Source organism: Callithrix jacchus, chromosome 11, assembly GCF_049354715.1.
Source record: "Callithrix jacchus isolate 240 chromosome 11, calJac240_pri, whole genome shotgun sequence".
Taxonomy (NCBI): domain Eukaryota; kingdom Metazoa; phylum Chordata; class Mammalia; order Primates; family Cebidae; genus Callithrix; species Callithrix jacchus.
Genome location: NC_133512.1, coordinates 48,256,538 through 48,266,696, shown reverse-complemented (window position 1 = coordinate 48,266,696; position 10,159 = coordinate 48,256,538). Strand labels below are relative to the sequence as shown.

General features: G+C 35.4%; 1 non-coding gene across 1 annotated transcript; it reads left to right on the top strand.

Moving 5' to 3' along the window:
• Positions 1-1,441: 1,441 nt before the first annotated feature.
• LOC118143904 (U6 spliceosomal RNA) lies at positions 1,442-1,548 on the top strand. Its single transcript, XR_004728389.1, has one exon. It is a non-coding gene; the product is annotated as a U6 spliceosomal RNA (small nuclear RNA).
• Positions 1,549-10,159: the final 8,611 nt, after the last annotated feature.

Here is a 10,159-nt window from a genome sequence, read left to right as displayed (position 1 = left end):
TAGATCCTATTTGCCTATTTTGGCTTTTGTTGCCATTGCTTTTGGTGTTTTAGTCAGGAAGTCCTTGCCTATGCCTATGTCCTGAGTGATATTACCTAGGTTTTCTTCTAGGGCTTTGAAGGTGTTAGGTCTTATATTTAAATATTTAATTCATCTGTAGTTAATTTTTGTATAAGGTGTAAGGAAAGGGTCCAGTTTCAGTTTTCTGCACATGGCTAGCCAGTTTTCCCAACAGCATTTATTAAACAGGGAATCCTTTCCCCATTGCTTTTGTCCAGTTTGTAAAAGATCAGATTGTTGTAGATGTGTGGTGTTACTTCTGAGGCCTCTGTTTTGTTACATTGGTGTATATCTCTGTTTTGGTACCAGTCCTATGCTGTTTTGATTACTGTAGCCTTGTGGTATAGTTTGAAGTAGGTAGCATGATGCCTCCAGCTTTGCGCTTTTTGCTTAGTATTGCCTTGGCTATTTGGGCTCTTTTTTGGTTCCATATGAAGTGTAAGGTGGTTTTCTCCAGTTGTCAGAAGGTCAATGGTAGTTTGATTGGAATAACATTGAATCCTATGGCCATTTTCACAATATTGATTCTTCCTAACCATGAGCATGGAGTGTTTTCCATCTGTTTGTGTCCTCTCTTATTTCCTTGAGCAGTGGTTTGTAGTTCTCCTTGAAGAGGTCCTTCATGTCCTTTGTTAGTTGTATTCCTAGGTATTTTATTCTCTTTGTAGCTATTGTGAATGGGAGTTTGCTCATGATTTGGCTCTCTGTCTGCTATTGGTGTATAGGAATGCTTGTGATATAAAAGCTAGCAGAAGACAAGAAATAACTAAGAACAGAGCAGAACTGAAGGAAATAGAGACAAAAAAAACCTTCAAAAAATCAATAAATTCAGGAGCTGGTTTTTTTAAAAGATCAACAAAATAAACCATTAGCCAGACTAATAAAAAAGAAAAGAGAGAAGAATTGAATAGATACAATAAAAAATGATAAAGGGGATATCACCACTGATTCCACGGATATGCAAACTATCAGAGATTACTACAAACAACTCTATGCACATAAACCAGTAAATCTAGAAGAAATGGATACATTCCTGGACACTTACACCCTCCCAAGACCAAACCAGGAAGAAGCTGAATCCCTGAATAGGCCAATAACAAGGTCTAAAGTTGAGGCAGCAATTAATAGCCTACCAACAAAAAACAGTCCAGGTTCAGACGGGTTCATAGCCAAATTCTACCAGATGTAAAAAGAGGAGCTGGTACCACTCCTTCTGAAATTATTCCAGACAATACAAAAAGAGGGAACCCTCCCTAATTCATTTTATGAGACTAGTATCATCCTAATACCAAAACCTGGCAGAGATATAAGTAAAAAATAAAATCTCAGGCCAATATTCATGATGAACACTGATGCAAAAATCTTAAATAAAACGCTGGCGGTGCTCGCTTCGGCAGCACATATACTAAAATTGGAACGATACAGAGAAGATTAGCACGGCCCCTGCACAAGGATGACACGCAAATTTGTGAAGTGTTCCATATTTAAAAAAAAAAAAAAATGCTGGCGGGCCAGGCACAGTGGCTCACGCCTGTAATCCCAGCACTTTGGGAGGCCAAGGCGGGTGGATCAGGAAGTGAAGAGATCGAGACCATCCTGGTCAACATGGTGAAACCCCGTCTCTACTAAAAACTACAAAAAATTAGCTGGGCATGGTGGCGCATGCCTATTATCCCAGCTACTCAGGAGGCTGAGGCAGGAGAATTGCCTGAACCCAGGTGGCTGAGGTTGCGGTGAGCCGAGATCACGCCACTGCACTCCAGCCTGGGTAACAAGAGCGAAACTCCGTCTCAAAAAAATAAATAAATAAAATAAAACACTGGCAAACCAAATGCAATAGCACATCAAAAAGCTTATCCATCACAATCAAGTAGGCTTCATCCTGGGGATGCAAGGCTGGTTCAACATATGTAAATCTATAAATGTAATCCACCACATAAACAAAGCCAAAGACAAAAACCGCATGATTATGTCAATAGATGTAGAGAAGGCTTTTGACAAAATTTAATATTCCTTTATGCTAAAAACTCCTAACAAACTAGGTATCGATGGAATGTATCTCAAAATAATAAAAGCTATCTACAACAAATCGACAGCCAATGTCATATTGAATGGGCAAAAAGTGGAAGCATTCCCTTTGAAATCTGGTACTAGACCAGGGTGCCCTCTCTCACCATTTTTATTCAGCATAGTATTGAAAGTTCTAGCCAGAGCAATCAGGCAAGAAAGAAATAAAGGATATTCAATTGGAAAAAGAAGAAGTCAAATTGTCTCTATTTGCTGACGATATGATTGTACATTTAGAAGACGCCATCATCTCAGCCCAAAATCTCCTTAAGCTGATAAGCAACTTCAGCCAAGTCTCAGGGTACAAAATCAATGTGCAAAAATTAGCAATATGTCGAATACTGTCACCCCTCCAGGCTTCCTGTCCTGGACACACTAAAGGAAGTTGTGTGCATTTCCCTTTTATCTGATGTAAGAATGATTCTTGTCTGGAGAGAGGCCTTGGACTTGATTTCAAAAACTTTCTTTAAACTAAAATTCTGTGAATCCGGAGTCTCCATGTAATTTGCTCATATTTCAAGGAAAACACATGAAAAAAACCAGAAGCTTTATATGCATATTGTGGTTTTATTTAACTAGGAGAGGTTATCAGACCTGCATTCTGTGCTTGGCTTTGCAACTCACTTGAGTGACCTTGAAGAGATCACTTAATCTTCTACCAGTGAAGGAGAGGTAAGAGCCTCCATTATCACATGCTTAACCTGTAAAATTATTTCTACTAATGGAAGCCCATGGAGAAGCTCAATATGCAAACAGAAATAAATTCCCAGCTTGGTGTGATTTCAATAGGAATGGTCATGGCCTACCCAGTTCTTTTCCCTGCCTCCCTGCAACAGTATGTGTCCAGGGTCAACCCATGATGTGGTTTCATAGACCTCCAGAGCCTGCTCACAGCCAAGTTTCAACACAAACCTACCAACCTGAGGTATATGGCTTCTGAATCTTTTCACCTCTCTCTGAATTTACATTGTTTAGATATATAATGTGTCTTGAAAATTAGATTTTATTGCTGTTCAAAATTTTTTGTTTGATATTACAATTCAGCCAATATCAAAGAATTTTGGCATTGAAAGGGGATTGTTTTATGGCTTATTTTAATAATCAGAAAAGCATGACAAAATAAATTGTTCTGTTTTTGTTTCCCTATTTACACTTTAAGTGAATATAAAACATTTTTCTTACACTATTAATATGTAGTTACATGGGTTTTGCCATACATTCTTCACATACATGTTTCATATGTATTCCATACATGATTGATAGCATGTGTTATACATACATATGCAATACATTTATATATGGACCACATTTAAAATCTTTTTTTTCCAATGGGTGAAAACCCCAAGGAAATATTTTAGCTGCTTTCAACCTAATTTAAAAACATTAGTTTCCAGTAGCAATATAAAATGAATATGTAATTAATAGTTCTAAGAAATGGGAATAGTGTAATATTTTCACTGTGATGAACTTCTGGCATTTAAAAGGACTCTAATATGGATATCAAGTATCTCAAGATATAATTTAGTTGGTGAATAGTTAGGTTTGTGAGCAAGGATGAAATCTTTAGCTGGAATATTCAAAGATAATCATTGAAATAAAAGATTTTCTAGTTTCCACGATTGGCCAAAAATAAAATTGTTAGACTTGTAACCCAGTCAGAGAAAAATTAAACTAAAACAGTCACTAATATAGATAGGAATAATAAGAGGCAATGAAAACAAGCAATAACAAGAAATAATAAGATATTGATGAAAACAAGTAATTACAGGACACTCATCATTTCCCATGATAGAACTGATACTTCTTAAATGTTATCATCACAGTGTACTTAGCACTAGTCAAGACTTTATTAAAATACTCAATCTTGTGTACGGTGAACAAATTAAGTTACCTGTAGGGACTACAGAGAAAGCTCTGAAGAAAGTTACAAATCTCTTTCATTAACAAACTAACATATATCTTAAGTCATAACATGTAAACTACGAATATGTTAGCTGCAGTTTCCTCATTGAACTATTGCATAAATATCTATAATTCAATACTGTTACATTTTTGAAGCATAGATCCTAAGAAGGAAGCACAAATAGTATAATTGATCCTGATATTGAGGCATGTGCTACTTACCAGAAAATACTAAACAAAGGCTTCTGCAGTTGTCCACAACTCTCCTGAAAAATGACCTAAAATAAGAAGAAAGCTAACTCCTCTCCTCTTCCTGGGTTATCCTTCATTGGTTTTATTAACCTAAGTCCTAAAAGAGTGGCTTGCACTTTGTCTGCACTTCCTCAGAGTGTTAATGACTGAGCCTTATGTAATCTGATGTTTTCCTTCATCATTCAACTAAAAAGTCTTCACTTCAGATCACAAATGGCCTTCCAGTGCCAAATCAAATGGACACTTTTAAATTATATAACCTGATCTTATTCTAGCATTTGAACAAATTTTGATTGCATGTAATTATTGTGATTCTGTCCTCTTCTGGTTCAATTATTACTCCTCTAAGTATAATTTTCACTTGCTGACTGGTTTCCTTTTGGCCACTTGGCTCTAAATATGAGTGTTTCTCCAGGTTCCATTACAATGCCCCCATTTTCTCTCTGTAGTCTCACCAGGCAAACGCCTCCACCCTGGCATTTTCAGCAATCATCTATATTACAACGCCACAGATTGTCATGTGTCTGGCTTTCTTGTTTGTCTACTTTCCAATGCCACTTTTTCAACCAACTAAATGGTTTTTCCTCTAGCGTATTCCATAGGCAGCCAAAATTAAGGATGTTTAAAGTCGCACTTCTTAATTCAAAATTCAGACTTTTCCTGGTTAATTTTATCATGCTTTTATTGGGTGGCCATATTAGAAACTTTAGATCCTCCTTAAATTTTCCATCAACTTCACTTTCTACTTCCCACACCAGTAGATTATTAATACTATGCACTACTGATCTTCCCAGGTTAATATTTCTACAATTATTACCTCTGTCCATTTTCCTCTGCCTTACTTTTCTTTATTGTTCTTGCCTCAAATCTTACTTTCTCTAATTCATTCTTCCCACTGTTAACTAAAATGATCTTTTAGAAGCATAAAATATCTTTGATATCTTAATTAAAAATACTTAATATTGCCCTATTGGATAAAGGACATAGTTCAATTTCTTAACCACGACATACCATTGTACATACAATTCTTGATGCAGCCCTTCACCCTGCCCATAATACATAGCACACACAGCTTCTTTTACCACTTCAAGAATCCTCCATTATTCCTGTTTCCTTTTGCATTTCCAATATCTCCCTATTAGCTCCACTTTCAGCAGATACATGCATATTAGAAGTTTAAATATAAAATGTTTGTATTTCCTTCATCCCTGTTTCTCTCTACCTAGTAGTCCTGCATTTACTCCCCTATTACTGCTATAATTTATTTTTCTGTCTTATTTTCTGTGCCACCAGCTAGGTTAAGCAATGTTCTTCTAATGAACAAATCTAGTAGGCATTACTTAAAACTCATCTTTTATAAATACTAAGCAGGATTTAATATTTTCGTCTCTTTATTTTTAAATAAATCCACCCCTTAGTTTATTATAAGACTCTCCCTTCTCTCTACCTACACATCTGCCTATAAGATGATGGAGTTACTCAGGATCCCTAACAAGTGCACTTCTCTCTCTGAATCTATATACTATTTCTGGAAAAATCCATCTACAGCTATGGATCCATCTATAGTCTTTTTTTGCTCTGCTTTTCAAATTGAGATATGTAGCTTAGTTCTTGGTTTTGTTTTTGTGTTTTCTAAACTAACAACTTAAATTCACATAACTACTTACCAAACATCTTTATCAGATAATCCTGCAAATACTTTAAACTGAAGATGGCTACAAATTGAACCAATAATCTAAATTGACCCAAATCTAGGCAAGGTGGTTTCAAGGCCTTCCACCATCAGGCAAAGCAGTAATCTGGGAAATATACTAAATTATTACTGTGTTCTTTCCACCATCATCACTACTGAAAATATTTTACCAAGAACTTTCAATGCTGCCTCTTAAGTAACATTCACATTCACCATCTGTATCATCCCCCATCTTTATTCAAATCTCAATCTTCTCTTACCAAGATCAATGTAGTCTCATTACTGAATTCTCAACCACTATTCACATGAACTACATAAAACAGAAAATGAGAACCAACATAATAGAAATTAACAACAATTACATTTGTAAATTAAAATGATATGGCTACTATTTATGTGTATCATAATTTAAAAGCTGAAAAGAAATTTGGTTATAACCAACGGTTCTCTCTGAAATGGAAGAAGAACTAAAAAATTCTCATAATGAGAAAAATCAATAAATAAAGATAAAACAATATTCCTTGCTTTCTGCTTACAGATTCTTGCTTTGTACTGACAAACAAAATCTTGGGTTAGAAAAAGTCTCACTACCTACATAGCTCAGATTGAAAAAAAGAGGAGAAAAAGTGGCATGATGAATCATTGTTAATCTTAGGCCTCTGGTGAACATACAGTGAATTGGATTTCTTTCTTTCTAAGATGTGTCAACTAAGAACCCCTGTTAAGGCTTAATGTTTTAGGAGACTGATACTATGAACTGGATGTGCCCTCCTGAAATTAATACATGAATCCCTAATCCCCACAGTGATGGCACTTGAATATGGAGCCTTTTGGAGGTAAGTAGGTTTAGATGAAGTCATTAGAGTGGAGCTCCCATAAGGGATTAGTGTCCTTACAAGAAGAGAAAGAGTTGGAAGTTCTCACTCCTTCTCCCATGAGAGGATGTAGCAAGAAAGTGAACATCTGTAAGCCAGAAACAGTGGCCTCACTAGAACAGAATTACCCAGCACATTGACTGTAGACTTCCCAAGTGAGGAAATTAATTTCTGCAGTTCAAGCCACTCAGTCTGTAGTATTTTGTTTATGGCAACTGGAACAGACTAAGACAATTTGTTTAACTTTAGATAAGAGCTGATAATGTGCTATGAAGAAAATCCAGTTTTTGTCACTCTCTTATGCTCACGTCGACTCTACATAAAAATCCAGTCAAACAAAATAATCATTTGGTAGTGGGCCATATTTTACATTCTTTTGTGGCTATCTAAATTTGATATATAATATTTATTTTCTTGGTCCAAAAGGCTTACAAAGGAATTTTTATATCACTACCTTAAGCCAATACATCCAAGTTTTTGTTAGTTTTTGAAATAAATCCATGTGGTGGTTGTTTTGAACCTGTTGAAAGGCAATGGCTAATTATATTTGTTATAAATCACCTTGAGTAAAGTAAGACAGAACATAATTAAGACTAGATCAAGAAAATAAGAAATCTGAAAGTAGGCATTGTTTGAGCCATTCAATGATATCTAGGCCAGTGTTTCTCTGAATATCTGTGTTTGCAAATGGCTATGATAACTCTAATTTTGGGTCTAAGTCCAGACAAGAAGGAAGGAGGATGCCTGCTGCATCTGTTCTTTTTAAAAGGAAAGCAAAAGATTTCCTAGAAACATTCCCATGAGACTACTTTTTATATATCATTAACCAGAACTGTATCACCTCGCCACCTACAGCATGAAGGGAGACCGTAAGAGCAAGTGTGAAGCTGTTTCAGCCCTTACTGTAGAGGCAGGGAAGGAGAAGAGAATTAGGAACGGGGTTTGGATTAATCAACCAATAGTATCTGCTATTCCAATTATCCACTAACTGATCCAGAATTATTATTATTATTATTTATCACAAAAGCTAGCCAGAGTGCCTCAACACTTAGAAACATAGGATTTAAAATATCATTTCATGGAAAGCAGTTCTTTCTACCTTTGAACACCTTTCACAGTATTTGGTCGAGTCAAGGTGACTTACCTCCTTGATAAAATCAAGAACAAGTAAGGCAAGCAGATACAAAAGTCTTTCAAACATCTCAGGCCTGTGTAGATTTTTAAAGGTTATTATATTTGTATATCAGGCAAGGTTTCCTGTATGTCTTCAAGAGGAGTTTATTTTCTCTTTGGTTTCCTGAAAGAAAGCCAACGAGAGAACATCGGCTCAGAAGCAGTGAGCTATAGTGCTGGAGAGCTCAGCAACTGTGTCAAGTAGAGGTAAGTTCAATTCCTTGTTCCAGCCCCTACTAACCATATTACTGCAAGCAAGTTATTAAACCTATCTAATACTTCATTTCCTTATCTGTAAATGAGAATTATAATATCTACCTCATAGGGAGGGTCCTTGTGAAACATGAATAGAAAAATTTATGTAAACTTAATCTTGTGACACGTGTTTAGTGTTACTGGGCAAATTGCTAGGCATGCTGTAATTAAAGACCACATCTCCTTTGCTGATAAAGGTCACCATGTGTCTAGATTCTTACCAGTGAGATGTAAACATTAAAGTTTCTCAGGCATCTTTAAAAATGGTGTCAAATAGCTGGCACATTTTGCCCTTTGCCTTTTCTTTTCTCCATTCTGATGCCTGGTGTCCCAGCCATCATCTCGTGATCAGGAGGGAATATAAAACCAAAGGACCTTCTTAAGCTTCTTGAAACTTCTCGTAAGTTTTTTGCAATAGTATGTTGCTTTATTTTGGGGTAGTATAGAATATTATGTTCTTATTTTTTGTGGTTACAACTTTAGTTTCACACCTTGTTAGCAAAGGCATACATTCAAATATGGGGGACAGAGAAAATCTGAAAAAGGAGCTTACTGTGTTTATTGTCCTGAGGGTGAGAAAAAAAAGCCCTCATTATCTGTAGAAATGACATAAAAAAAGAAGGAAGGTTTCATCTATGTCTTCTGTTCTCATGAGAATCTGTCTTATAACTACATAATAAATTATGAAAGGCCTGAAGAATATCACATTCCCTTCTCATACTTGCTACATAGTTTTTTTCAGTGAAAATTATATGACTCATAATCTTATGGTGTATTACCAACTACAAAATGAATGATATTAGAGGAAGTCAGCTTAGCTCAAAGCTTTCCAGGCAATCCAATAATAATTTGTCATCCTTCTCCTTAAAAAGGCATAAAATGAACCCTGTGCTAAGAACTATATGTAATAAACAAGCTAAGGCTGAGAAGTGGATTAAAATACCTTCAAACTGCATATTTTGACTTTAAATGAGAAACCTCTTCAGATGTTTGTTATTAACATTTTAAGTGATCTTTAGGAGATTGTTACAAGACCTACAAAGAATGGAAAAAGCAAAGCTGAGTTACAGATAGAAAATACCAACCTACTACCTTTACTTACATTTCTTTCTTTCACTTCTTCACTTGCTTCAATATTCTGACATTAATCTATTTAGGATTATTATGAAAAATTTTAAAAAGGCAAAAGGTTTTTTACACAAAGCTCCAGAAAACAAAACAGAAAGAAAACAAACATAAAACAATGGAACAACCATTTAGGTGGTGTGGAATGAAGGTCAGAACAAATCAATCACTAGAGTTGGAAAAACGTCATTTTATCTAGCAATAATCTGCATATCCTGACCTCAGCAAAAAATATTTCAATGAATCATTGCAATGGCATGAGGGAAGATGACTGATATATCAGCAAAGATACCAATAAGAGAGAGAGAAATAAAATACAAGCAAAAATAGCAAATAGAGTGAGAAAGAAAGGGTGATCACTTTTTTTAAAAACATGGCACATTCCTCTGTCTGTTCTTTAATAATACTTTTGTCTTGATTCACACTCAGCTATCTCTTCTTGGTGTTGCTTACATATCTATCTCTAAGAATGTCTTCTCCATGGACACTTTATAAAGATTTACTAAGAACATTCAAAACTTGATATACTGTATATTTAGGCTGCCTAGAATTGTTTATAAACATTAAGTAACTTGTGATTCATGGACAAATGGCTCTGGCCTGATAATAAAGTATATGTAGAATTTATTTTTAACATTTTAAAATAATTGCTTATTACTTGGCTGTGTTCTTAATCTTCAATGTTAACAGATAAGTATACGTACATGACTGAATTGTTCCTCTGCATAAGACTTCTGACCATTCTTGGAGGGTCTAT